The sequence below is a fragment of the Triticum aestivum genome, chromosome 4B (genome assembly GCF_018294505.1).
Source record: "Triticum aestivum cultivar Chinese Spring chromosome 4B, IWGSC CS RefSeq v2.1, whole genome shotgun sequence".
Lineage (NCBI taxonomy): Eukaryota > Viridiplantae > Streptophyta > Magnoliopsida > Poales > Poaceae > Triticum > Triticum aestivum.
The window spans coordinates 201,239,949-201,266,156 of NC_057804.1; positions in this window are offsets into that span (position 1 = coordinate 201,239,949).

Sequence of the window (26,208 nt, forward strand, 5' to 3'; positions counted from 1 at the left end):
AAAGCGAGGTTCTCACATATAAATATACTATCTTGGACATCTTTTATGATTGTGAGCACTCATTAAAGTATGACATGCTAAAGAGTTGATGTTGGACAAGGAAGACAACGTAATGGGTTATGTTTTCTCACATCTCAGTTAAAGTATATTGTCATGGATCATTCAAACATGTTGAGCTTGCCTTTCCCCCTCATGCTAGCCAAATTTCTTGCACCAAGTAGAGATACTACCTGTGCTTCCAAATATCCTTAAACCCAGTTTTGCCATGAGAGTCCACCATATCTACCTATGGATTGAGTAAGATCCTTCAGGTAAGTTGTTATGTTGCACGCAATAAAAAATGCTCTCTAAATATGTATGACTTATTAATGTGGAGAAAATAAGCTTTATACGATCGTGTGATATGGAAGCAATAAAAGCGACGGACTGCATAATATAGGTTCATATCACAAGTGGCAATATAAAGTGACGTTCTTTTGCATTAAGATTTCGTGCATCCAACCATAAAAGCACATGACAACCTCTGCTTCCCTCTGCGAAGGCCCTATCTTTTACTTTATGTCTTTTAGATTATGCAAGAGTCAAGGTGATCTTCACCTTTCCCTTTTACATTTTATCCATTGGCAAGCACCTCATGTTGGAAAGATCCGGATATATATATCCAATTGGATGTAAGTTAGCATGAACTATTATTGTTGACATTACTCTTGAGGTAAAAGGTTGGGAGGCAACTCAATAAGCCCCTATCTTTCTCTGTGTCCGATTAAAACTCCATAACCATAAGTATTGCATGAGTGTTAGCAATTGTGGATGACTAAATGATAGTTCAGTATGTGGACTTGCTGAAAAGCTCTATTATTGACTCTTTCCGATGTTATGATAAATTGCAATTGCTTCAATGACTGAGATTATAGTTTGTTAGTTCTTAATGATGTTTCTGAATCATACTTGACATAATGAATAGATTGTTACTTGAGCATAAGAAATCATATGACAATATATATATATATATATGTGTGTGTGTGTGTGTGTGTGTGTGTGTGTGTGTGTGTGTGTGTGTTGCAGTTATAAGAATGATCATGATGCCCTCATGTCCGTATTTTGTTTTTATCGACACCTCTATCTCTAAACATGTGGACATATTTTTTGATATCGGCTTCCGCTCGAGGACAAGCGAGGTCTAAGCTTGGGGGAGTTGATACGTCCATTTTACAACATGCTTTTATATCGATATTTTTTGCATTATGGGCTATTATTACACGCTATGTCACAATACTTATGGCTATTCTCTCTTGTTTTACAAGGTTTAACATGAAGAGGGAGAATGCTGATAGTTGGGATTCAGGGCTAGAAAAGGAGCAAATATTGGAAACCTATTCTGCGCAGCTCCAAAAGTCCTGAAACTCCATGAAAGTCATTTTTGGAAGAAATACCTAAGGGGGGCCACCCACCGTCCACCAGGGTGGGGGGCGTGCCCACCCTTACAGGGCCCGCCTCCTGCCTCATTGGCCACCTGCAGCCCTCCGGTGCCCATCTGTGACAACCTAATTTTTGGCCCATTCTTTTTCTTTTGTTTTTCCGAGATTTTTGCCTGAGTTTTCTTTTTCTGTGGCTTTGTGGTCTGGAAACTGAAGGACATGCCCTCTTCTTTGCTTCCAGAGTGGCTTGTCATTCCCAAATCTTTCCCTAGACCCTGTCATTTTCATCCTAGCCCAAATCTAAAGGAATAACTCAAATTGCCCTGGTTTGTGAAGCAACCTATATTTCCCTCACTCCAAAAATTCCCAAATAATTCTCATAAATTTTTTGGGTCACATATTGATCAAAAATGGCAAAACTTTTCATTGCAATGTTCAAAATTAATTCCCTAATAGTTATTCTTCCTTTCTGTCCTGAATGGCACTTTGTGAAGGAAGTGTCATTTATATTTTTCCTAGTGGCTCCCAGCCTTTTTGGGAATGTTTATATGTCCAAATAATTGCCTCATGCACAAGTTCAAATTTATTTGCCTAGCCAGTCTTCCTCGGTGAATTTTCAAAGTTTTTGTCAAACAGAAGACTTTGTGAAGGAAGTACTAGCTAGGAGTACCCAAATGAGTTGAACTTTTGCACAATCCTTAATGTTCTCATATTAACCCCTTCCACCTATTTGCATCCCCATCCAATTATCTATGTGAGCACAGGAGAAAATCTTTGATTCTGGCAATATTTTCAGGTTGTGAAGCAAGTGCATTCTATATTGCATCAAAAATCCTGATAAATTACCAGATCATTCTTATACCCATAAAACATCTCTCCATCCAATTTGGCATCATTTCATCGATCCATTTGACCACCAAAATTATTTCAAGTTTCTGGGCAGAAATGATGTTTGTGAAGTAAGTGCTATTTTTGTTTGACCATTTGGCATGAGCTTTTTACATCATCTTCATGTGTCCAAATGATCAAGCCTTGCCCAATTTGAGCTCAAGTGGACACTCCATGTGAGTGCACCATCACGATCTAGTTTCTGGACCATTATGGTGAGTTGTGAAGCAACTGCAGTAAATCTTGGTCAATTTCTTCCCAAACTCCCTAGGACTATAGTCCTTCCTAGCCTAAACGTCCCAGACATAACACTTGACACCTAGCAGCTCCCTGTTGATCACATTGATCTGATAAAGTTTACAGCAGACCGTAGCAGTTTTAACCAAACTATCATCGTAGTTGAAACCATCCTTCGAAGGACTTACCACTAGACAACATTTGTCAGCTGTTTGCCTCCCTCACATGCCAGCACTAGTGGTGACCACCGCTTTGGCATTCAATGGCCGCGTCCAGATTGGTTTCTTGCTCGGGCCCCTCCCCCTCTCGTCGTCTTCGCGTGCCTGAGCATGTCCAGTGGATTCCCCCCATCGTTGCTATTCCCCTGGACTCGTCTCCCCCTCCCGAAGCCTCCTCGTCGCCGCTCGTCGCCACTTGCACATGGGGGCACTGTGGCCGATCGAGCTTTAATGGCCCTCGGCTTCTTCCTCTACCCCTCCCCTCGACCTCCTCTACACGTGAGATCTGTGGCTCGTCCGCGTCCCCGTCGACGCATTCCCCGTGCCCTCCCGTGCTTGCTGGCCTCGCCAGAGCGTCGGCCGGATGTGCACGACGGCACCCGAGGTCGTGCCCTCGCCCCACCTATAAATGTCCTTCCCCTGAGCCGTTTGAGCTCACCACCAGCCTCTCCACACTCCTCTACCCCGCCCAAACCTCTTCCCTAAGCATGGGAACCCCTATGCTCATCCTCCGTCTGCCACGGACGCCGCCCCCTCCGGCCTAAATCCGAGCGAGTCAAGCTCTCTCCCTCCGTTCTAGTACCACCAGAGGTCTCCCTCCTCCACCTCAAGCCTCCCCCACCCCTCCTTGGGCCGCTGGAGCCGCTATGGCCGCATGCCCATGTCCGGCTGAAGCCCTTTCCGCTGCGACCATGGCCCTGCCCTCCCTAGCAATCTCCGGCATAAGGGGATGGTCCAGGCAGGAGCTCCTCGTCCTCGCGGTTGCTCCGGTGGTCCGAGCTCCACCGGAGGTGGCCGGAGTCGACGGGGCGAGAACCGGCGCCGGCGACCCCTCCCTCTCTTCTATGTCCGTGTCACGGAAGAAGAAAGAGGAGAGGGAGAGAGAGAGATGTCAGTCGCGGGCCCCGCTGGTCAGCCACAGCCGTTGACCCCACCCTGCCCACGTGGAAAAGTGTCGGGCCCCACCCCATGGGGCCCGCACATGTCCGGCCCCGCCACTGTTCAAATGGATAAGGTGAAATCATATTTTCCCTGATTACGCTTTCACTTTTTCTGTCCAGGCCCTTGTTTGATAGTATTTTTCTTGCAGATAGGTCCCTGGCAGAAAACACTCCATAACTTTTTATCCGTAACTCCAAAGGAGGTGATTCCTCGTTTCGTCGAGCCCGTTCTGTTGGTCATGCTTTCAATATGGTTTGATATTGTGAAAATGACCATTATGCCCTTGCCCTTATTCAGCCCCCTCAGAGAGAGTACGATTTCCGGCGATTCGTTCTGCGAGTTTCTCGCACTTTCTCCCGGTGATTTCTTCCACCCCAGGCAAGCCACAATACCCACTTGCATGATAGTGATGCAGTAGCCATGGTGTTCAACTTGAATCTTTATTAAATGTTTGCTTGTTGAAAAGATGGTTATCGTTGTTCTGGTGATGTTGAGATTTGCATGTTCACTTTTGTGCTATGTTGTTTTGTACTCTATTATCATGTTCTACCTGCTAGTATTTCCTGTCATATGTTTATGCTTGCTATTAGTACATTTTGATGTTGGTGATGGTCATGCTAGTCAGTATGCCATGCTCAGTGGATATGATTTATTGTTGATATGGTGGATAGTTATGTGATACCCTCATGATTATGTTGATATCATGTTCATGCATTTTTCATGGCTCAGCATATTTGCATTCAAGTTAACCGGATTAAATTGAACTTGAACAACTGTTGGCTGAGTCATGGTACCGCTGAAATGATGCTGACAAGTGCAACCACGCTTACCGGTATGGGACAGTGTTAATTGGGTCTATTGTCGTGCCTCTCACCGGTGCCTCCAACGAGGGAAGGTTATGGGTGCGCGCTACCCTGATCAGGTAGGCGGACATAAGCCTTGTGTGCCCGTTGTTGTTGTTATGTGCACATGTCCCTGTTTGGGACAGTTTATTGTTTTGGGCCATGACGGTGGTTTGAGGTGTCTTGAGGTAGACACGGGGCCACCCATGACTTAGCCCAATGGGGAGTGAGTCGGAGTGGCCGAGAAAGTGTCATGGCAGTAGATCGGTTTTGTCGGAACATCGTTGGTCCACCCGAGTGGGAGTGCGAGGCCATGGGTTCTGTATTGTGGGTACAATGTACTAACCTCTGCAGAGTGTATATTAAATATATCGATAGTCGTGCCCGCGGATAAGGGCCCAGTTCGAAAGTAGGGTACACCATGAGTCAACAGTAATAAGAATAATGTGCTTAATGACAATGAGATAAGTTGGTTGTGATTGCTGTAAGGATCACGGGCCATTTATTGGTCGAGTTGTGATTACCGTAAGGATCATAGGCCATTTATTGGTCGGGTTGTGATCGCCGTAAGGATCATGGGCCATTTATTGGTCGGGTTGTGATTGTCGTAAGGATGACGGGCCATTTATTGGCCGGGTTGTGATTGCCGTAAGGATCATGGTTTGAGGCCAAGTGTTGGTCGTTGTTGTGATCGCCGTAAGGATCCCGGTGGTATCGAGGATACCGAGTTGTTGTATATTCGTGATGTTGTGCAAGAGTCGTAGGTAAAAGTCAAGCTCCTTGTGGTCATTTAATGATCACTACGGTATTGTTTATACCAAGCTTGATTTGATCCTGAGATGATCGTGTGATATCCGAGGTTGGTAAGTGATGCATGTGTTGGTTACAAGGTAACCCGAGCAGAATAAATGGTGCATATAGTGTCATCATGTTGCATGCTAGTATTGTCGGATTAATATGTTCATGTTCTGTTAGCCGTATCATGTTCATCTTGTTGATGCTATATTGCTATGATGATATGATGATAATCTTTGCTCAACCTTTAATTGCCATGATGTTGTTTGTCTTGAATGCTTCTGGTTATTGTGAGCTTGCAAGTACATTCAATGTACTGACCCGGCGTGTCATGCCAGTTTGCAGGTCATGCCGGATTTGATTGCTTGCTTGTAATGGGTTCCGTTCGTGCAAGCTAGGATAAGCGTTCCAGCCATAGTCGCTGAGGAGTGGACTTCACCCCTATTGTTGTTGTTACACTGCTAGAGTTCTTTCGCTGCATCGTGTTGTTCTGCTCCTTGCATAGAGCAACCGTGGCAGGCGCAGTGTCGCCGTGCCGATGTAACCTTTGTACCCAAATAGATTGTAATAAAGAGCTGGTTTGTTCTATGCTAAGCAGTACCGTATTCCATAAGACTTCATCTCGATCTCTAGGCTGGAATACGGGGCGTTCCGGTTTTCTCTGAGCCGGGGTGCCACTCCATCTTCTGCTATATGAAGTCTTTTACCCTGGAAAAAATCACAAGCAACCTTACAGATGAAACTCCGCCGCCACGAGGCGGAACCTTGGCAGAACCAATCTAGGGCTCCGGTGGAGCTGTTCTGCCGGGGAAATTTCCCTTCGGGAGGGGGAAATCATCACCATCGTCATCACCATCGATCCTCTCATCGGGAGGGGGTCAATATCCATTAACATCTTCACTAGTACCATCTCCTCTCAAACCCTAGTTCATCTCTTGTATCCAATCTTTGTACCAAAAACCTTAGATTGGTACTTGTGGGTTGCTAGTAGTGTTGATTACTCCTTGTAGTTGATGCTAGTTGGTTTATTTGATGGAAGATCATATGTTCAGATCCTTAATGCATATTAATACCCCTCTGATTGTGAACATGAATATGCTGTGTGAGTAGTTACGTTTGTTCCTGAGGACATGGGTGAAGTCTTGCTATTAGTAGTCATGAGAATTTGGTATTCGTTCGATATTTTGATGAGATGTATGTTGTCTCTCCTCTAGTGGTGTTATGTGAACGTCGACACTATGACACTTCACCATTATTTGGGCCTAGGGGAAGGAATTGGGAAGTAATAAGTAGATGGTGGGTTGCTATAGTGACAGAAGCTTAAACTCTAGTTTATAAGTTGCTTCGTAAGGGGCTGGTTTGGATCCATATGTTTCATGCTATGGTTAGGTTTACCTTAATACTTCTTTTGTAGTTGTGGATGCTTGCAATAGGGGTTAATCATAAGTGGGATGCTTGTCCAAGAAAGTGCAGTACCCAAGCACAGGTCCACCCACATATCAAGTTATCAAAGTAATGAACGCGAATCATGTGAGCGTGATAAAAACTACTACAAAAAAATACACTTCCGTGATGATACGTGTTTGTCACAGTAGGTCGCGTTGTTTGTCATGCATGTACATCCATGACGATTTTATGACAGAATCAAGATAGTCATACCAGTGCTGTCGTAGAAGTGTTCCATGACATTACCAAAATTATCATCACAGAAGTGTCCACTTCCATGACGATAAATCGCGCGTCATAGAAGTGCTTTCGTCAAGTGTGACCGATACGTGGCATCCACCATAACGGAACACTGTTAAGCTGTCGGGTCGGGTTTTGGATCCGATAACCCGTTAACAGCCCCGACCAATGGGGATTTTCCACGTGTAAAATCATCATTGGCTGGAGGAAACACGTGTCGGCTCATCGTTGGGACAGATGTCATCCACTCATTGGGCAGAAGGCGCCTATGATACGTCGGCACGTGGCACGGCCCAACAGAGGCCCATTCCTGTGAAAAGGCCGACCCGTTTGACTTGGTCAAAAGGTGGCGGGCCGGCCCATGGAAAGCCTATTAACGGCTTGTTCGCATATAGCCCATTTACAACCCACTAACCCAAGGCCTGTTACGCCCTATCCTAATTAGGCCCAGTAGCGTCATCTGGGCCATCCAATATGATTCCAGCCCATTTTCACTTCTGGCCCATGACGTCTTTCGGCCCATATGAGGCCCTTTGTAACTCTTGGCCCATTAATGGCCCGCGGTGAAACTGGCCCGTGATGACCAGTGTATCACTTTACACCCATTAACGGCCCACGGTAAAACTAGCCCGTAATGAACAGTGCATCACTTTATACCCATTAATGGCCCGTTATTCCGTTGGGCCGTTTCCAGCCCATGTTATCTTTCGGCCTTCTAAGAGCCCATTTATTCTTGGGCTCATTTCCAACATTTTTTTACTTATGGCTCGTTACTGTCATATTCTGCTTGTGGGCCGAATTCAGCCAGTGGTTACAGTCGGCCCGTTTGTGGTCCGCTAATATGTTGGGCCATTTTCATAGCATCACAAATACAGCCTATTAACGATGGCACGTTATGGTTGGCCCATGAACGGACGATTCCAACTCTAGCCCGTTTACAGCCATAATGCGGCCTATTATTGGCCCATGTTGGGCCAATCGATCATACTGAAGGCCCACTGTTTCTACAGCCCGTAGAAAGCCCACTGTTTCTACGGCCCGTAGGAGGCCCAGTGTCACTACAGTATTAGCCCATGGTTATTGTGGCCTAGTTTTTAAAAATAGGTTATTGCAGCCACTAGCAAACCGCGGAAAAAGAACTGCAATGACTACAAGTAAACAAATAAACAAGAAAACAAGGAAATAAATAAGCAAGCAACTTATGCTAGGCTATCATGGCTATCACACAAATTACATCCACTGGGCATCAAAGTTCGCCACCAGTGCAAATAAACGCGCTGACAAAAGAATATACAAAACTGAAAGCACTTCAGAAGGCACTAGGCCTGGCCAGGTCGGGGCCCCCAAACAGCTGAAGAAGTTGAGTAGACCTTGGTTGTGTCAATGATAGATGCATCAACACTAGATTTATGGCATGATGGTGCGCACGGCAGTCCTATGACATCTTCATTGCATCTTTGACTTCAAGTCGGAGCTAAGCTGAAGCAAGCCTTTCCTCTTTAAGTTGAGACTGAAGAAGTCGAATTGATTAAGGCAGCGACTGCACAGAGGTTGTCTCACACCTGCTGTTGAGTAGCTTCAACTCACTGTCTTCATCAAGACAGGACCTTGGGGTCATCTCGCTGTCCTCAAGATGGTTTGGCTCACTATCTTCCCTAAAGTTCTGCCTGGCGTAAGAGATACGACTTTGGAAGAGAAACAAAGAGACACGACACAGGTTTCACAACTATATAAGCAAATAAATGGATCTGTTCTACATAAGGAACATGTTTTTACAAGTACAATTTGAAATGGTGGTTGTTGCAAACATCCAATCAGATGTAAAAAGCAAAGCAAACAGTAGCGGAGGAAATGATGCCTATCCAAATCTATACTAGAACAAAGTTTGAAGGCTTGAGAAGGATGAACTTACATTACATGTTAACACGGGGTGGACAAAGCCCTTCTCCATGTTGATGGAAGGATAATTCAATAAATTCCCCAAAGAAAATTCTTTATAAGCGTTGTTGTTATTCTACATTTTGCAAAGAGTAAATATAGATCAAATAATATTGGAACAAACAGAGGATAATGAAGCTCAGGTGAAGAATGATGATACATAATCAAATAGCAAAAGGGACAGAGGTACTGACAAGAGCAATGCAGAGCCCATTATTGTTTTGAGATCGTATGATCCTTTGAGCAAGGAGATTCATCTGAAATTAGTTTTCATACAAGAGAGAAGGTAAGGCACAAGCATAAATTTAGGAGTTCAAATTTTCAATTGATATCATAGACAATACCCGATGCTAGGCTCCCAGCAATTCTAATAGGGGATTGGGCACTTGAGTAGGGGTAAAGTGTGGTATAGTTGGGCATGTGTTTTCTGTGGCTGCAGATCTATCTGATTTAACATGTATCACTACCTTTTCAAATGCCTAGTTTGTACTCCTTGAGGATCTGCACTCACCCTCTTCCTTTTGGACATCTAGCACGAAAGAACAACATTTGACTGGAAAAACATAGTGTGATGACACATGGAATAGGTACAGAAAATGGATAGGTATGGCATATACTCATATATGATGCTTAAACTAAGCAGATGGTGTAACAAAGTAGAAATAATGCAAGAGGTCAGATGCAAAATTTTGTGCGACCAATACAACTTTGCAAAGTTAGAGCAAGCACCTTGATGGGTGAATAAGATAGGCCATCCTCCACCATGCCAAGTTTGTTAGCTGGTGGATTGTTCCGCAATATTCCTCTCACGCGCTCATTCTCATATTCATTTGGATAATGTTCAATATCTGACATGCATGAACACATAAAAACAAGTGAGATTTTCTTTGTAATGCAGAAGTGATTCTAATCCAATACTGCCTCCCTGTAAACCCCTTTGTGCTATCTCTACAATTCTTTTAAGAGATGCCATGCATGCTGTAATTTGTTCGGTGCATTAATATAATGTGTCCTACTACTCAAAACATGAGAGCTCCAGAAGTGATGACACTTCGCAGATGATAGCTTCAACATATAGTAAAGAAGAACAAGTCGACCTAACCTGACAGATTCAAAATATACTAAGGGAGAACAACTCGACCTGACCAGCCAACCGCAAGAGAAGAGCATCATCTTAAAGAAGAGCAGAAGAGCAAGCAGATTGAAGATATTACAAGTCTTTCAATACAATGTCGGTTGGCCACCCATGATGAACCAGAGCGCACAAAGAAATGCTATTCTTTCCGGTCTCTCCATAGTGGCTCACATGCATTTTGAAACTAAAGTAGGAACATTTAGCTAACCAATTAAACATCTCTCAGTTTTACTAATATCAGCAATAATATCAGATATGAATTTTTACAACTAAGCTTGTTTAGCTCGATGGGTGGAGCAGTGCTATTACGACACGAACCACGTAGGCTGATTGTGGTCATCATAAAACGGGGAAAACATAAGCATGATGAGTAGAGTGTTGACCATGGCAGTGGGATGGCAGATCTGAAGCTGCAAACCGCGCAAAGGGTAGTTAGGAACCGATGTTTGCTTTGAAATAACAACTAAGATTTGGTATGGACAAGAAAGTACGGTCAACAAGTGACAAAGAAATGCAATTATGTTGTCTCTCTATATGTCATGACATGCATTTGGAAACTCAAGTGGGACCTTTAGCTAACCAATTAAATGTGTCGGTTAACTAATATCAGTATCATATCACAATCATATTTGAACAACTAAGCTTTCGAATGCTGAGTGTTGTGTTGGTTAGATTGAAGGGTGGAGTAATGCTTGTATGACAGATAGCACCTACGCATATAATAGTAGAGTAGATAAAAGGGGAAAACCCTAAGCATCACGAGAAAAATCAGGAAAGTGGAACTAGCTGGACAAGTGGGTGGCACACATGCTTTTTGAAACGAATATAGGAACATTAGGTGACCAATTAAACATTCTCTATTTTAGTGATATGAGCATCATATCAGATTCGTATTTCCACATGTAAGCTTTGGGTTGAGGTCTTGAGGAGCAGTGCTCGCATGACACGAACCACCTACGATGATGGTAGTGAATATAAAGGGGGGAACCATAAGCTTTACGAGTATAGTGCCCGTGCCATGGCGGATCTGAAGGTGCAAACCGGACAAAGCTACTTCGCAACCAATGTTTTCTTTCAACTAGCCACTATGATTTGGTACGGACAAGAAAAGTACAGTAAACAAATTACGATCTATTTTCTGGGTGAGATCAATAACTTAAGCACATATGGAAGAGTACCACCTCTCTTGCAGCGCCGTGTAGGCCTATGCTGATACGTTGAGGGTGCTACAGGTGCGATGGCTGTCGGCGGTGGGGAAAAAGACTTTAGACAGCAGACGGCCAGGTCGGGGGATATATCCTGTTGCCGTGGACGAGGCGGTCGTAGGAGCGGCAATGACAAGGTGGACGACGGTGCCAATGAAGTGAGAGGAGGTGATGAAAGGATCCTAGTCCAGCGTTGTGGATGAGAGACGTCCATTTCTTGCAGTCGACGACGGGGTAGGGGTAGAGGCTCCGGCAAGGTGGAGGATGGGGTGTCGGACAGAGGAGGCTCGCTGCAGTGTGGAGGTTGTCGTGCCGCCGACGTTGTAGGAATGGGGAAATGGAGGGGGGATCCCAAAATTTGGGACGCACTTCTCTGAAATGGGGGAAAGCTACAAACGTATCCCCTGTTTAAAATTTCGGACATCGCGTCAGTTGGGGATAGGACGGTAATCTCGCATCTCCCAAATATTTGCCGGTAACTATTTCGGGCGAGGAGAGGGTGTTTTGCTGCCCACGGTTGGCGCCCATGGTGTACGAACGGGGCTGACAGGTAGGGCGGTTGTTTCACGTCTGATGGAAGTTACACATCTGCCCCTATTTAAAATATTAGCCTACATCGATTTCAGATGAGGAGATTTTGTTTTGCCGCCCACCATGTATGAATGGGGAAATGGAGGAAGAGACACATGTCTTTCGGACGATCTTGAATAAAATGTGTTTTGCTGCCCACGTTTGGCGCCCACCGTGTCTGAATGGGTTCAGAGGCCGTCGTGTCACGTCTGATTGAAGTTACTAGTCTACCCCTATCGATAGCAGTGTAAATCCAGTCGATAAGGATGTCAAGTGTCAGGGGTAGACAGTAATTTCCCTCTCGCAAACACTTGCTTCGGGCAGCACACAAATTATAGTGGGTGTTTAGCCGCTTCGTTCAAAACTTGGGAGAATTAGCATTCACGTTTTCCCTGAGCCCTGGCAAACTAAATTCAAATCCAAATTGTATTCGATTACGAATATCCACAGATGATTCTACGTTTTGTTATTTATTTCTTCAAAACCACAACAAAGATTTATTCCACCTTTATACATGATTATGATTTAGAAATGCCATGATCTTCGAATTCAGTAGGTTGGATACGCTCTGAGTCAAACAGTTATTTCATCCAATACAATATGCTCACACGAAAAAAAGTTCACCTTATGTCAATCATAGAAGTACTGAGGATTACCTCGCGTAAAAATATTCGCATCATTACAACACATGGACAACATAGGGGGTCTTGCAACATAATCCATTCAGAGACATGACACAACATGCAAGTACAATAATCTAATGACAATCTCAACTAGTATCTAAAGAAGAACCGGGATTACCATGGGCTTCAGATAGCAGAAATAGCAGGACCTCCTCTGTCTTCAAATGCAACATTCTTACTTCCTCCAATTCTTGGGTTGCTTGCATAATGCGTGCTTCTAATTCCGTAATTTCCAGCCTCAAGATAAAGATTACCTCATTCATGGCAGCCACACCATCTCTTTCTGCCTCTAGTAGAGCCTCAAGCACTATAATATTTGTGCTCAAACGGCTCTCCGGTGGTGTTGCCTCTGAACTGCTACCATCTGGTAAAATGGATGGTGCACTGCTTCCACAAATAGATTCTGGGGTTGTACATTGTGTCCTAGTGTGAACGGCATCCTGAAAGGTTTCCGCTGGACATAAGTAAGAGATAGTTATCGTATGATCCAGGCAGTAAGCTTACATGGTAAACGAATTATTGCCAAGCATGGCAAACTATATTTAAATGGTTCGAAGCAGCATCAGCTAAAAATAAATTAAAATGGTAAGATGAAACTAGGGATGTAAGTGGCAAATAAACGACATCCGCCGGTCCCATCTACTTAGTTTTTGCTACCTCCCTAGTTCATTTTCCTCAAAAAACAAAAACTCCTTTGAACTATCATACCACTAGTGGACTTCAATCGGGATTAAACGGGACCCAGTTGACATCCCTAGTTGAAAGGGAGTGTACCACCGCTATATTTAAGTTGCCAAGGCATCCAAGCAGTTGAAATAATCTGAGAAAGCACTTAACAGTGTGTCCTCATATAAACTACAAAGACAGTCTTGTGATGAGTTGAGAGGAAAAGTTAAGGACTCAAATGAAATAGGCATGCACTTCTTTACGATGGTACAGCAGGCACTGCTGACATATTGGCCAACTCGGGTATAGCGTAACAACAAACAAGGATTCGAATCAAGCAATACAGCAAAGCAGACAACTGAACTATTTGTAATTCGGTAGGATTACATGTTGAGGGCACAAGCCAAGAAAGCAGCCCACTTGCATAACATTTCCCATTTACTAAAACACACTGGCTTACCATATGTTGCTGTGAAGCCTCGCTGCTATTGCAATGTTCTTTGAAGATATCGTCAGCATCCCGTGGTTGCAAATCTAGTTGTTGTAGTTTATTCTGCACCCTCTATTTAGGTAAAATTAATTTTAATCGCATGCACTGGTCCGAATTGATCATCAATGGTTCATCTAAACTAATGAAAGAAGGGTGTGTGCATACACGACAATATATCTGCTTCCCTCTATTTTTATGCTTGTTCGAGGTGCCAGCCCCAAAAGAACAAATATTTTGCTTGATGGGGTTGGCAGCTCCATAATTAATAGAAGCATCAAATTAGTCATGCAACTTGGGAAGATCAAGAACACACAAACAAGTAATGAACAGAGGCTCGGAGCAGTGATGTAATAGCTAGCATCAGAAAATGTAGGGTAAAACAAACAAAAAGCAGCGGAACCACATGCTAGTTTGCTGATGTGTAATTAAGCATAGAGAACATTAAGCAGTCTGATGGAACCAATAGGTGGCATCAGAACAACACCATTATCATAAATATAGCATTCAAGAAGTAAAATAGTAGGCAGTGATATCTAGGAAGTACAGTAATACTACTTAGGACAAAACTAAAGCATATTAACTATATGTGCACTGGTATGTAATTTAGCACATGTAACATGTTCACTGCCAGAAGTATGGCCCTACAGGTGCAAGAAGAATAACGCGTCTCATGAAAAACTGAATGATGCCCGGAAGAAATTCAAAGGTGCGGTGCTTATGCTAGGAAAGTGAACGTAGGCGCCAGCCGTTGGATAATAGTACCTGATTCTCAGCGGCGTATGGGTATCGTTGTCATACTTGATAGCTAAGGATCGTCGATGGTGCTCGTGTTGCGGTTGAGTTTGGGTCGGATATCGCCGTCGCTGAAGCGGCTCCGGTGCTACGGTTGTGGCACCTATCAACATACAAGAAAGCTCATCTGTGGTAAGTGAACAGTTGCACGATAAAGAGAAAAACCGAAGGAGTAGAAATCAAAATAACCTGATGAGGCTGCTGCGTCGGTAAAGCAGGGCCGGTGGAGTTGAATATGGCGTCCGTGGAGCGGGTCCGGTGCAGTGGATGGAGGCTTCGGCGGGTGCATTGTATAGTGCTTTCGGTGAGGCGGATCTGTTGCGGCAGATGAGAGCTTGTATGAAGGGCCAGCGAAGGGGCAGACGAGGGAGTCAGTGAAGGGCCTACGTTGTGGTGGACGAGAGCACCGGTTAAGAAGATCAGGTGCGGTGGACCATGATGGCGGTCAAGGAGATCTAGAGCAGTGGACAAGCTAGTTGCTGAAGCGGCTCCGGTGAAGTGGTGAGTTGGTAGTTGGGGGTTCCAAGGTCCGGAAGGTAGATCCGGCGGGGTGTGAGGTCCACCGCTGCGACGGAGGACTAGATTCAGCGGCTTGCTGTGGTTGGGGGGTCGGGGAGGGGAAGTGGAGGGGCTCTGGGGAAGAATGTTGGGGGCAAAGAGGGGAAAACAATGGAGTTACCAAAGCAGCCCTTTTCCGTCCATGTGGCAGGGGTAAAACAGGAACATCGCAGGGCTAAACTTTTGGGCGCGTGGTATTTCGATGTGATCGGGAAGTTTGAAAGCTTTTGGCGCCTAAAATTATAAGTATTCTGCTCTTGTACAGCCGACTATGGCCGACAATTTGTTTGTTTTGCATGCAAAAAAATGTGCAAGTTTTGAAAATCAGTGTCTCCAACTCCAAACTTAGATTGTCCGTTCAATCCAAATATGGATCATTGCGCTCCTACAAGCAAATACCATCATACGGTCCAATTCAAATGAAATTCCGAATGTGTTTATCCTAAACATGATGACAAAAGCAAAAATGTGTATGTGTATGAATAAAGTGGATGATTATAAAGTTTGAACATGCCCATATGTGTATATCTCTAGGGTTGATATATGAATTTGAAATCATGAAATCCCGGCTTAAAAAATGTACCTCCGTTTAAATGAATTACAAAATCTAACGATGGAGTCGAATTCCAAAATTCCAATCTTAGGTTTGTAATTCTGGTACATCATGGTATATCACGCATGTTCAAAAGTATCGTTATCTCATAGTACAAACTCTGAAACAAATTGATCAACCATGAGTGCACAATATCTAAATTATGCTAAAGTCCCTCAAATATAGACACCTCACTCTTTATCTGAAGTCAACCCCCCCCCCCACCAAACACACACACACACACACACACACACACACAGAGAAGTCATTCTCTCCCCCAAACACCAATACACGAGCACATTAACACCCCTCTCTCTTGTAAAGTCCGGACCCCAATATAGGTCTCTATCACTTTGTCTCTCGGGCATGCACACATCTCTTCCCTCACTCTCTAGGTCTCCCGCTATCTCTCTTACCCAAGCACACGCACTATGTAGAGTATATATTTCCCATACACACAAAACGTCGCCCCCAAACGTCTATCTCCCTAGTTATGTGGTTCTCGCGCACTCACCTCACACACCACCCCCACTTAAACAAGCACACTTTGTCTCCTTGCGCACCACTCTCCTCTTTCTATCTCTCCCACATGCGGACCCGCCCTAGCTCCTTCCCTATATACATATATGTCGTGGCTCTTTCCATAGCTCCCTAATGTATCATTGTTCTCGATTTCGCACATTGTTCTCTACACCATCTATTCTAGATCTCTCATGAAGTCCCTATCACACACATGATGACTTGCTTCCCTTGCGTCTCCGTTCATAGGCCAATTTCGGTCAACATCAACATTGTCTCCCTATCTATACGCCATTTATGGACACAACCGACCCCTCTCGCCCCCTCTCTTCCTCTCTCTCTCTCTTCATTGCTAGCTCTCTCTTTTTCTCGCTCTCACACCCCTCTCCCACACACACACTCTATGTCTCTTCCAAATAGTCTGCTCCCCCCCGCCCGCACCCGTGCTATCCCGCTACTACACATGTCACACCATTCCCCCCTTCCCTTATCCTAGGTTTACATCATCAGTGGTCTCTCTACTCCGCATACACTCTCTCCCTCTCACACACAAATGCATGCACAAACACACACAGACACGCACAAACACCCATTTATCTAGATCCTCATCTCTCCCCATGTCCGCACATGTGTCTCACACACTCACTCTCTAATTATGTATATGTGTCTCCATGTTACACAACACAAAGCCCCATGTACATATCTCTCTCTATCCTCCACACACATAGACACAAAAAATCTGTTATCATTGCCTCAGTCTCTAACATATCACACACGCACACTGTCTCTCTCTCTCTCTCGCAAACACGCTCAACAAGGGTTTCCCCATGAATAACTTACCATCTATTCATCAACTGTCGTGGCAGTACAGCGAACACGAGACGTGAGAAAGAATAAATCTACACGTGCTTAGACCACCTAGTATGACTACTAGGACTAGAGCAAGCCAAAAAGCACACCGCCGTCACCCCCTCCTTGTCGGCGAAGGGAAAATCTTTGTTTTACACAGCCAAAAGTCATTGTGCTAAGGCCCCACATGCCGAGGCGTTGAATAGAATGTAGATGCTAGTTTATGAAAGCAAGCATCGATAATACATTTGTATCTCCATACTTATATTTCTTCTCTTATAAAAAACCGAGTTGGTGATGATGGTACGTGTGCCATCTTGCAATATAGACCGTCCGATCTATATCTGACGGATGGAAATTAAACTAAAAGATACCCACACCCCTCTCCACATTTGCAGACAAGGCCTTCCCTCGTTCATCCTTATCTCCAACAAACCTCATTGTTGAGCAATTAAGAAAGGAAGCCTCTGGAACAAATTGGCCTGGTGGCAGCTGCCGGCGTCGTCAATCCTCACGCCTCCGCTCAGTACGACCACCAACCACCACCACAGCCCACTCCTCTTCACCTTATCTCATATTTCTCAAGATATCATTAGTTTTTGCACATGGGATTACTCCCGCAAGGGTTAATCACAACAAGTGTTTCATAAAAAATGTATCTTGATGTTCCGTGCAATGCACGGATCTTGCTAGTACTCCTACACAAGACTAAGTTGGTGATGCTGGTGTGTCTGCCATCCGTCGTTTCTGACCATTAGATCTACATCTAACGACTGTGAGGTAAGTTGTTGCCTTTTCTCACCAACATCCCACTTGTCTACCAATTTCCAGAAAAACCCATAATTAGTATCTTAAAACCAACCACATCCCTCCCTGACCTCACCAAAACAGCCCAAGGAATATATTCTAATTGAAACATAATATATCTCTAGTGACAGATGTATATCAAAATTAGAGTGTTCTGTACCAAGTTTGTGAATAAGTATTATTCTAATTATGATTCGTTGCAACGGACATGAACATTGCTAGTATTTCCAGCCATGCATTTTTTTCCTAGTATTCTATAGTTTCGAGTTTTCCATCAAGATATTAGTCACTCATGGTTGATATTTACTTTCAATCATGTACACATATGCACTATGTAACTAGCCTTGCTTATTGGCTTCCAAAGCTTAACTTTCACTCCGACTTACAATATGTAGAGTATTTAACAAAAAACTACCACTTTCAACCTGCCCTAGGAAGAATCTATTGTACAAAAAATAGCAAAAACATACCAAAAATTTCTTAATCCACGCCAAAAACTACTACCTAGTACTCCTACCGATTAGGTTCGTTTAAACCCATTTATGACAGGGTTGGCCAACACGTCCGTGCTGACGAGGCAGCTTAAACCAACACATTTTGTCTGACCGTTGACACGATGTACCCACATCTGACCTTCTATCATGTTATTCCCCCTCAAATCATTATTTTTCCTGAACATTACTTCAAACAGTACTAATGTGTAACGCCCCGGATTCGATGCGTCAGGTGTCTGCCAGTTATTCGCCATCGTTGCCATGTCATTTGCTTGCATGTTGAATTTTATCATGTCATCATGTGCATTTCATTTTGCATACGTGTTCGTCTCATGCATCCGAGCCTTTTTCCCCGTTGTCCGTTTTGCAATCCGGCGCTCCTATGCCCTCCGGCGTTCCCCTTTCGTCTCTCGTTGTGTGCGGGTATTAAACTTTCTCGGAATGGCCCGAGGTTTGCCAAGCGGCCTTGGTATAGCACCGGTAGACCTCCTGACAAGTTTCGTGTCATTTGGAGGTCGTTTGATACTCCAACGGTTAACCGGGTAACCGTAAAGCCTCCTTCTCTTTGCAGCCCAACACCCCCTCCAAACTGGCCCAAAACCCATCTAAGTCTCTTCCATGCTCTCGGTCGTTCGATCACGACCGTGTGGGCGAAAACCGCTCCTCATTTGGACTCTCCTAGCTCCCTCTACCTATATATTAGTCCACCTCCCCCGAATTCGCGGACAAAACCCTAGATCCATTCCTTCCGCGCCGCCGGACATGTCCGCCCGGCAACCGGACATGTCCGCCCCGCTCCCCCGTCCAATCCCATCCCGCCACGTGGCCGCCGTCGTCGTCCGCTGCCCGCGGCCCGCCCGGCCCGCAGCTGGCCCGCGGGGCCCGCGCCGCCGCGCGCCGCTGCCGGAGCGCCCCGCGCCCGAGCGCCCCGACCCCGCCTCCGGCCCGTGCGCCGCCGCCCTGCCTACGCCCCGCCGCCGTGGTGCGCCGCCGCCGTGTGCCGCGGCCTCGGCCCGCGCCTCCCCGCCGCCGTCGGGCCCCCTCCGCCGTCGTGGTGCGCCGCTACCTCCGTGCCGCGTCCGCCGCCGCCCGATCCCGGAGCTTCGCCGGCCGCCCTCGGGTCTCCACCGCGCCCCTCGCCGCCCCCGTGCCTCTCCGGCCCGGGTCCGGCGAGATCCAGCCGAGAGCGCCCCGGGTCCTTCTTCCCCGACCCCAGCTCCGCCTGCTTCGGGTCGTCCCCTTCTTCCCCGAGCTCCTCCGGCGACTACTCCGGCGAGATCCGCCGCGGTTGAACTTTTCCCCGAGGTTGAAATTCTGCTAAGTCCCCGTTCCTACAGTAATTTTCATGCCCTGTTCGTTGCATCGTATCTCTGCATTCGTAGCTCCGTTTCGTGCGTGTAATATGTCAAGTTGTTGGTCTCAACGAGTACATGATTTCATTCCATTGCATCATATTCATTTGAGGTCATCTTGATGCCTGAATCATTGTTGTTAGAGTGCTTCATAATGTTTTCTGCTGTCTGTTATCAGAACGAGCTCTTTTGTCATTTTTGCCATGATTGATGTGTGCATCCTATGAGGTTGATGTCTACATGTGTTTTGATCTATGCCATGTCTTCTTTAGAGAGGTGCTTACCACGTATTGTTTTGATCAATGTGGTGACTAGCACAAGCATGCAAACTAGGCATCGTGATGTTACTGATTTTAGTCCCTGTTCTGCTGTTATTTTGATGCCATGTAAACTTGATGCTACAGAGAGATCCATGCATATTTTGAGATACTTCAGTAAGGGTGTTTTGAAGATGTAGTTATTGTCTATCCATTAATGCCCTTTGTTGCAATCATGGAGTAGCCTAGCATGTCATTTTCGTGCTCTACTTTTGCAACAAAATGTTTCCTGGCAGATTGTTTACATGTTATTCAATTTTGGCCAAGCTTGTTGTAGTTGATCCTTGCATGCTATGAACTTGTTCTTGCCTTGGTTGGTTACATAAACATGTCTTCTTGATGATGCTATGCTTATCTTGTTATGCAATGACTTGTGATGAGTGAATCGAGCTTGTTAAGTAGTGTACTTGATGTTGTTGTTTTGCTAGGCTAAATCTGTTCTTTCGTGATGCTATATAAACATGTTGCTACTAATCATTCTATGCATAATCTGTAGATGACCACTAGATATGTTTTGTTCTACATGTCATGCTATATCCATTCATGCCCCTGGTTGCATTTATAGCTTGCTGTAGCTTGTTCATATCTTGCTCCAAATTTGCTTCATAATGTTGCTGTCAGCCTATTAACATTAAGTTTAGTTGTTTCCATGTGTTTTGCTAGTGATCCATGTACCCTATGACCTTGCTATTGCCATGCTTAGCTTCACAAATATGTCTTCTTACTGTTGGTTGCCTTGCCATGCCATGTATTGCTATGTGATGAGTGGTACAAGCTCATCTACATGCCTTCATAATTCTGTTTCTGCCATGTATGAATCAGTAATATAACTTGCCATGTTTACGTGGGTGCCATCATATTTTCTGATCCGTTTTGGCTTATGGTCAGTAAGGGACCTTTGATCTATGCTTTGCGTAGAATCATGCCATGCCTTTGTTTGCTATTATAAGTTCCTGTAACATGTTGTTTGATAGCTCTAAACATTGCATCGTGATGTTATTTTCTGCAAAGTCTGAAATTGTTATAAATTGCAATCTTACCATGTGTGTTTGAGCATGTTCTAGTGATTTCTGGAGATAGCTCAGTGTTCATGTTTTGTTATGCTTTACCTGTACATCATGCCCATGCCTTTTGTTATTATGTTGAGGTCCTGTAGCATGTTGTTTTGATGCGTGCAATATGCCTAGTTGCTGTTTTGGACAACTTGTCCTTTAAACTTGTATAGAGTGCATGTGTTGAACCGTAGCTCCGTTTCGAGTGTGCTCTATATGAAATTTGCTTAGAATAGCATGTAGTTTCATATAATCATGTTGCATCCTTTTTTTGAGGTGTTTGCTTGATGTTTGGGTGCATTTTGCATCAATGCCATGTTTAACTTGTTTTGCTCATATCTTCTAGGCCGTAGCTCCGAATTAAATGAACTTTATATGTAACTTGACTAGAATCTCGTGTAGATCATCTTGGTGCATCTTAACTTGATGTTTAACAACTTGAACATAAGGTTTATTCAGATATGGACCAATTTCGAAATATGCATATGAGGACTTACCGGAATTGTTATATGTTGTTCCCGGCCTCATTTAAACTTGCCTTGATGTGTTGCTCTTGTTTGCATCATCTCTTGCCATGAGTAGCTTCATGTAGCTTTGTCATGCATCATGCTTGTTGTGCATCATGCCTTGTTCATGTGTGGTGTGTTTATTATGTTGTGTGCTTCTTTTCGATAGTTCCTGTTTCTATTGCGATCGTGAGGACTCGTTCGTCTACGCTTGGTTCGGCTTCATCAGTTCGTCTTCTTCATGGACTCGTTCTTCTTCCTTGCGGGATTTGAGGCAAGATGACCCTACCCAGGATCTCACTACTATCATTGCTATGCTAGTTGCTTCGTTCTATCGCTTTGCTGCGCTACCTATCACCTATTTATTCGAGCCTCCCATATTGCCATGAACCTCTAACCTTTGACACCTTTCCTATGCAAACTGTTGTTTGGCTATGTTACCGCTTTTGCTCAGCCCCTCTTATAGCATTGCTAGTTGCATGTGAAGTTGAAGATTGCTCCATGGTGGACAGGATTTTGGTTGGGATATCACAATATCTCTTATATTATTAATGCATCTATATACTTGGTAAAGGGTGGAAGACTCGGCCTTATGCCTGGTGTTTTGTTCCACTCTTGCCGCCCTAGTTTCCATCATACCGGTGTTATGTTCCCGGATTTTGCGTTCCTTACGCGGTCGGGTGATTTATGGGACCCCCTTGACAGTTCGCTTTGAATAAAACTCCTCCAGCAAGGCCCAACCTTGGTTTTACCATTTGCCTCACCACCACCTACCCTTTCCGTTGGGTCGGCCAACCCGAGGGTCATCTTTATTTTAGCCCCCCCCCCCCGGGCCAGTGCTTGTCTAAGTGTTGGTCCGAACTGAGTTGCCTGCGGGGCCACCTCGGGGCAACTTGAGGGTTGGTTTTACTCGTAGCTAGTCTCATCCGGCGTTGCCCTGAGAACGAGATATGTGCAGCTCCTATCGGGATTTGTCGGCGAATCGGGCGGCTTTGCTGGTCTTGTTTTACCATTGTCGAAATGTCTTGTAAACCGGGATTCCGAGTCTGATCGGGACTTCCTGGGAGAAGGTCTATTCCTTTGTTGATCGCGAGAGCTTGTCATGGGCTAAGTTGGGACACCCCTGCAGGGTATAATATTTTGAAAGCCGTGCCCGCGGTTATAGGCAGATGGGAATCTGTTAATGTCCGGTTGTAGATAACTTGACACCAGATCCGAATTAAAACGCATCAACCGCGTGTGTAGCCGTAATGGTCTCTTCTCGGCGGAGTCCGGGAAGTGAACACGGTTTCTATTTTATGTTTGACATAAGTATGAGTTCAGGATCACTTATTGATCATTGCTAGCTTCACGACCGTTCCGCTTGTTCTCTTCTCGCTCTTATTTGCGTATGTTAGCCACCATATATGCTTAGTCGCTGCTGCAGCCTCACCACTTTACCCCTTCCTTTCCCTTTAAGCTTTGCTAGTCTTGATACCCATGGTAATGGGATTGCTGAGTCCTCGTGGCTCACAGATTACTACAACAATAGTTGCAGGTACAGGTTTCGCGACGATCATGACGCGAGAGCGATGTTTGCTTGTTTTGGAGTTCTTCTTCTGCTTCTTCTTCGATCAGGGTGGATGTCGTTTGAGTTTCTGTTTGTGTTTCGTCCATAGTCGGATGATGCTCTTATGTATTGTGATGTTGTATTCATGTGGCATTGTATGCCTTATGTATGTATCCCCATCTATTATGTAATGTTGATGTAATGATATCCACCTTGCAAAAGCGTTTCAATATGCGGGTCTATCCTTGGCGGGACCTTCGAGTTCCTTTTCGATAGGGTCGCATATTGGGTGTGACATAATGCGTGTTCGTCGGTGGCGCCGGTGATGAGCGAGTTGGCCGCCGCTGCGCCGGACGGGCCGGACGCCGTGCTGGCCTCCGCACGGGTTGGCAGGTTGGCCCGAGCGTGACTCACGAGCGAGCAAGCCGCCGCGCTGGCCTTCGCTCGAGCCATATGGCTGGCTTTAGCGCGGCGCGTGCGAGCAAGCTGCCGTGCTGCCGTGGCAATCTAGCTAGCAAACCTTGCAGAGAAGTAGCTGGATAGAGCTATCTTGGCTAGCTAGCGGCCACGAGTGCCGAACGGAGCTGCATCCGGGCTGCCGCAACATGGGCTCCGCACCACCGGCAGTTTTGACCTCGCCTTCTGCCGATGGCGGTAGCTGCGTCCCATGGCCGAGGATGACTAGGTGGACGGGCCGGAGGTAGCAGGTCACTCGAGGATTTTTGTGCAGACTGACATGTAGGTCCCACAAGTCATAACGCCCGGTCGAATAGAAGGCGTTGACTTAATGGGAGACATGGTCCCTGTCAGAGGTTCAAGTTAGATTCTAACCCTGAACTAACTCTAACCAAAGTGGTGTTTGGATGGCAGGGTTAGATTGACAACAAATGTATCCAAACGGGGCCATGGGTTGAAACCTGCCTATAACGACACTTTGTAGACTAGTCGTTTCTTGGTAGGGCTGGTTGGTAAGAGCATGTACAATGCTTGATAAGGTAGTCTTATCTTAAGTCTGCCACGTATGCAAGTGGTAGTAGTTTCTTGGCATTTTAGTGGTTTGTTGCATTATTAGGGGTTTCTTATAAGGAACAATGTACGTACTACTAGGGACAAAAGGCGATTCTAGGTTGCGTTGTACTCCAACGAGTACTACTAGTGGTCGCGGGAGTGTATACGTCGTTTTGCGGGTTCGATCCCGGCCGAACGCACGGTGTCCTTTTTTTAAATAGTACTACACTTCGCTGCGAGCCAATATTTTACACTGGTAGTTTCAGTTTTGATGTCAAACGGACGTGCGGCCCCACAATCTGGGTGCACTGGATAGCCTAGCCACGTGAATGGGTTTTCCTTCCCAGCATGCCATGGCTCGCGTGCTCACCCTAGCCGCACCTCGCTTGCAGCTTCCTCATCAGCTAGTAGCATATTTAAACTAGCGCCTCCCAATTAAGCCCGAGGAGCCGGAAAAGCCTGGCAGAGCATTGGGAACTATGTAATATGGCTCTGTACGTAAAGTGCTCTACTACTACTCTATAGCTTGTGGCGTTGCACGCATGGACTTCACTCCATTATCGGCTCTACTATAAAAGAAATTCCTCTTGACATGTTTGTTTGAAACAGAGGCAAAAGCTTTGCTTCATCTCATTCATAAAGAAGGATCGACTAACAAAGTTCGACGATATCCCTTACACCTCCACAAATGGAAGCGAAAAGCCTAATCTTTTCTGTATCAAATAACTCAAATGTTCTGCCCCTGCAGTAATCGTCGCAGATAAACAGGTTGCTAGTGTGTGCGTGACAGGAGCGGCTGAGTAGGCCAGCTACGTGAGAGGAGCGGCTGAATAGAGCACCGAGAGTACCCACTAGGCCACTACACAGGTGTACTTTCCCTACATTGATAGTACAGCGATGGTTCTAGAGAACAGTAGTACCCTCCTCTTCCAACTATAGCTCCTTGGCCCTGAGATTCAAGAGCTCAAAACCGATGCACTATACTAGACTAGACTAGAAGAACAGTACATCGCACTACTAGTTGAGAAAAGTAGTACTAGTACTGCTACAACACAAGTACGTACTCCTCCGTCACGTAATGTAAGACGTTTTTTGACACTAGTTGACATGTACAAAAAATGGCAAAAACATACCGAAAATTTCTTAATCCTCGCCAAAAACTACTACCTAGTGCCAAAAATTTCTTACTAGTGCTATTATTTACAGTATAATGCAATCCCATAACATTCCATAATGCTAGTACTAGTAGTAAATAATAGCCTCACCCCTTCGCTGAGGAACGATCTACAGTTGGAAGCGACGAGGCCCTGTGATTAATATGCTCTTATCTCCTCCTCACCAGTTCCCCTCCCCTCGAAGAGAAGGCAGTTCGTCGATGCTCCCATGGATTCGCCAGGCGGTTCTCCTCCTCGTCGGGGCTGGGAGACCTTGGATGACGATCCTCTGGGAGAAATCGCACTCCGCTCCGACGTCCTCACCGCCGCAAGACTCAGTGCTTCCTGCACCAACCTTTTCAAGACGCTGCTTAAATAGGCTTGGGAAAAGGACATGCTTGTTGGTCTTCCATGTGTTCTCGAGGAGAAGGTTCTTCTATGGAACAATCCTTCGAACAGTCCACCGCTCCCTGGCCATGGTTGCACGTTGACTCCGCTAGAGTTGCCGACGTTGAGAGGTAGTCGGATTTTGTCCGATGAGCAGGTCAGTAATGGAGTTTGATCATGTAGTACTTAGTTATTCCATTTCCATCCCGTAATTTCTCCGCTGCCCACTAAGGTAGTCCTGGATTAGGGGGTATCCGGATAGCCGGACTGTGTATAACGTCCGGACTATTGAAGCGTGAAGATACAAGACTCAAGAGTTCGGCCCGTGTCCGGATGGGACTCTCCTTTCCGTGGGAGGCAAGCTTGGCGATCCGGATATTATATTTCCTTCCTTGTAACCGACTCCATGTAAACCCTAGCACTCTCCGGTGTCTATATAAACCGGAGAGGTTGGTCCTTTGAAGGCCGATCACAATTACATTCATACCATCATAGGCTAGCTCTTAGGGTTTAGCCTCTACGATCTCGTGGTAGATCTACTCTTGTACTACCCATATCA